Source organism: Phragmites australis, chromosome 11, assembly GCF_958298935.1.
Source record: "Phragmites australis chromosome 11, lpPhrAust1.1, whole genome shotgun sequence".
Classification (NCBI taxonomy): domain Eukaryota; kingdom Viridiplantae; phylum Streptophyta; class Magnoliopsida; order Poales; family Poaceae; genus Phragmites; species Phragmites australis.
Genome location: NC_084931.1, coordinates 14722182 through 14726522, shown reverse-complemented (window position 1 = coordinate 14726522; position 4341 = coordinate 14722182).

Here is a 4341-nt window from a genome sequence, read left to right as displayed (position 1 = left end):
GCCAACCAATTTTGCCTTTTGGAGTCATTAGGTCAACCTGCCTTGGCTTCGGTTCAAAGTGCGAAGAGTGGATGATGGCTTTGTGCAAAGTGTAGAGAGATGAGCACGCAGGCTTAAATGCAGAGGCTCGGTAAAAACAAATGAACCACAGGGTAGGCTATATATATAGCAGTCAAACGCCATCTCAAGAGCAGTTGAGAGGGTGTGCATCAAAAATTGAACCATCACATCAATGGCAGTTAAGATAAATGAATAGTAATCGATGTTTCAAAATTTGAACTGTCTCTCCAGAATAAAACCATCACTCATAGAAAAGTTAAACCATTCAGGTGAATAGGGAGGTTGTCTAGCAAAAGGTAACTCACACCACAAGAGGCCTTCGACAGGATGAAGGGGATGGCGTTCGGTGATACCATCTAATTCACGAGTTCGGCCCATCGAGGAGGAACCTTGCTCGTGGGGGCTGCTGTTGGGGAATGGTCTCACTGAACCCTTCGAACTTTGGGTCAAAGTCCTACACTAAAGCCGCAAACTAACAACTTACAGTTACTATGAATCTGTCATTTTACAGGAACCCTTTAGACTAGTTGAAGGAACCCTTTGGACCCTCTGTGTTGAAGGAACGGTTCCGATAGCCAGGACAAGCGAAGCCTTTGTTGGGCCTTCGAAGCTCAACAGCTTCGCCCGATACCGCGAGGGAGTCGCTCGAAGAGAGTGGTTGAGTACGGCCTATAAATAGGATGCCACTGTAATTAACATGACAAGTGACATTGATACAGTAAAAGGCCCATCACTCTATTGGGTGCCCCTTCCCATCCCCTTGGTCCCGTGCCTGACTGGCTGACTGCTTGGAATCTTGGTGACATCCAAATGATCGCCTTGCTTTCCGCATCGCCGGTTCTACTCTTGTATTCAGTTACAATTCATCTTACATAGCTCGCACCTACGGCTATATATTGTACTACTTGTACTCAAATCGATATAATAACCATTCGCATGTTAATCTCGATTACATAGTATCAGAGGTGTGTTCGTTCCTTGCAACCACACACTTCCACCTACCTTAACACAAGCCACCTACTTCCGTCATGGTTGATGATGCCACCGCTCACCAACATGCCGAGGCTGAGGTTGCTACTACCCAACATGAGTGCGAGGCCACCGTCGCCCACGAACATGATGCCATCGCAGGACACGACCATGAGGCTGCCGCCGCCTGCGAATGTGAGGCAGCTGAGGCCTGTGCACGTGAGGCTACCCTCACCCGTGAAGACAACCTTGACTAGGATCTTCTCCTCCACGAAGCCGCCACCCTCGGCAATCTGCATGCCCAAGCCGTCGCGGTTCCGAACATCCATGCGCTTGTTCCCATGGTTCTGGATCTTGTCTCCCCCAACTACAACAAGTGGCATGGTAGCTTTCTCGTCACCCTCGGGAAGTACTCCCTCTCCGACCATGTCCTCACTGGCACCATCCACCTTGACTCTCACAATTGGGTTCGGATGGACTGCATCGTTCTTGAGTGGATCTATGGCACTATCACGCTTGAGCTCATCGCGATCATGATGGCGCATGACACCACCATGCACACCGTATGGTTCAGGCTTGAACAACAGTTCATCAGCAATCGGGAGACACGGGCTCTTTACCTCGATGCCGAGTTCCGTGCATTCGTCTAGGGTGATCTTAATGACTCCGACTACTGCCACTGCTTGAAGAGTATAGCTGATGCCCTCGGCGATCCCAGGCATCCTGTTCTTGACCGTACGCTCATTCTCACTGTTCTGCGTGGCCTCAACAAGAAACTTCAGTACATGGAGGCCCTCCTCAAGAGGCAATGACTGTTCCCCTCCTTCCATTGAAAAACTTGGTTTTTTCCTGAGCCTAGAGTTAGCTACTTATGTGATTCTCCAGTCTCTCCCTGCGAGCTTCGAGCTGTTCATTCTGATCTTTCATATGAATAGCATGGAGAAAAGTATGACCGAATAGCATGGGATGCTAAAGTCTATTGAGGAAAGCATCAAGAAAAACTCTAGTCATGTGATAATTATTCAGAAGGATAGTAAGAAGAGAAAGCATATGGCAAAGGCTAAAACTTCAGATGAGATCTCAAGCTCTCAGCCTAAACCTATTGGAAAGTGCAAGGCTAACCCTACTGCTAATGATGCTTGCCACTAGTACCATAAGTCTACCCATTGGCGGAGGAACTGCATGCTATACTTGGAAGAACTCAAGAAGAAGAAGGAAAGTAAGACTTCCACTTCAGGTATAAATGTTATTGAGACTAATCTTGCTACTCGTCCTAACGACTCATGAGTATTTGATACTAGTGCAATGATTCATACATGCAAATCATTGGAGAGACTAGGAAGAACTAGAAGTATTGCAAGAGGCGAGGTGGATATTCATGTCGGCAATGGAGCAAAGGTTGTTACGCTGGCTATTGGCACTTACCCCTTGTCATTACCCTCTGGATTAGTTTTGGAATTAAATAGTTGTTATTATGTTCTGGCCTTGGGCAGAAACATTATTTTTTCTTCATGTTTGGAAGAAGATATTGGTTTTGAAATCATAATAAAGAACAAGTGTTTTTCAATTTATTTAAATGGCATGTTCTATGGTCGTTGTCTATTGGTGAATGGACTCTATATTCTAGATCTTAAGGATGTCCTTGTCTATAACATTAATACAAAAAGGCTTTGTCGCTTGGGTCATATAAATGAGAGGTGCAGGGAGAAGCTCCATAAAGATGGTCTCCTAGCTTCATTTGATACATGCAAATCTTATTTACTTGGCAAGATGACTAAGACACATTTCACTGGTCAAAGTAAGAGGGCGAATGAATTATTGACCCTTGTACATACAAATGTATGTGGACCAATGAGTTCTATAGCTAGAGGTGGTTTTCAGTACTTCATTTCTTTCATCGACAATTTTAGTAGATATGGTTACATCTACTTAATGTGGCGCAAGTATGAATCCTTTGAAAAGTTCAAGGAGTTCCAGAATGAGGTACAAAATCAAATGGACAAGATAATTAAATTTCTACGATTAGATCATGCAGGTGAATATTTGAGTCATGAGTTTGTAATCATCTAAATCAATGTGAAATCGTTTCACAGTGGACTCTACCAGGAATGCCTCAATGGAATGGGATATCCGAACAGAGGAACTGAACCTTGTTAGACATGGTCCAGTCCAGGATGAGCAAATCTAATCTTCCATTGTTCTTCTAGGTATACGCTCTAGAAACTACCACATTTACATTAAAAAGGTTCCATCTAAAGCTATAGAAAAGACACCATATGAATATGGACTGGGAAGCATCCTGCGTTGTCTTTTCTTAAGATATGGGGTTGCGAGGCTTATGTAAGATATTTTATGTCTGATAAGCTTAATTTCAAATCTGTTAAATGCTTCTTTGTGGGGTATACTAGGAAAACCAAAGGATATTATTTCTATAATCGAGAAGAAGATAAACTGTTTGTCGTCCGAAATGGTGTATTTTTAGAGAAAGAGTTTCTCTCAAAAAGAGCATGGTACAACTCAAAAAAATTTAGGAAACACCATTAAGCGTTTCAGCTCCTACTGAATCTCAATAGGATGTGTAAGATGTTGTAGAACCTGTTGTTGAGCCATCTGCCCGACGCATGTCTGAAAGGGCACATCGCGCAACTGAACGATTCACACTCCTAACCACGGGGTAGCGCGATATATTATTGTTGGACAATGATGATCCCAGGAACTATACAAAAGCAATGGTGGGACTAGACTCTGAGAAATGGTTTTGAGCCATGAGATCCGAATTAGAATCCATGCGAGAGAATAAGTTTGGAACTTGGTTGATCCGTGTGATGGTGTAAAAACCATTAAGTGTAAATGGGTTTTTAAGAAAAAGATAGACATGGATGGAAACGTTCATATCTATAAGGTATGATTGGTGGTAAAGGTTTCAAGCAAATTTAAGGTGTTGATTATGATGAAACATTTTTGCCCGTTGCAATGTTGAAGTCTAAGAGAACATGGTCTTGAATTGAGCCACCTTGAGATATTGTTGGGATGTTATTTATTATGCCATCAGTTGTAGTCTTGAATGGTGTACATGCAGAATTCTTTGACCTCAAATCGTCATTGATTCCCAGAATATGAAGTAACACACTTAGGGGCTTCTAAACGCTACTCCGTAACAAGGTAGTTATAAAGGTAGCTTTCGGTATACTATGAAACATGTGAGCGACCAAGATGGAATTTTCCTCTTCTAGATAATGAGAGAGATATCTCTGGACCCCTCGATGTGGATGGATTAAGAAAGTGCATGGCCATGCTAATGTGATTAAAGAG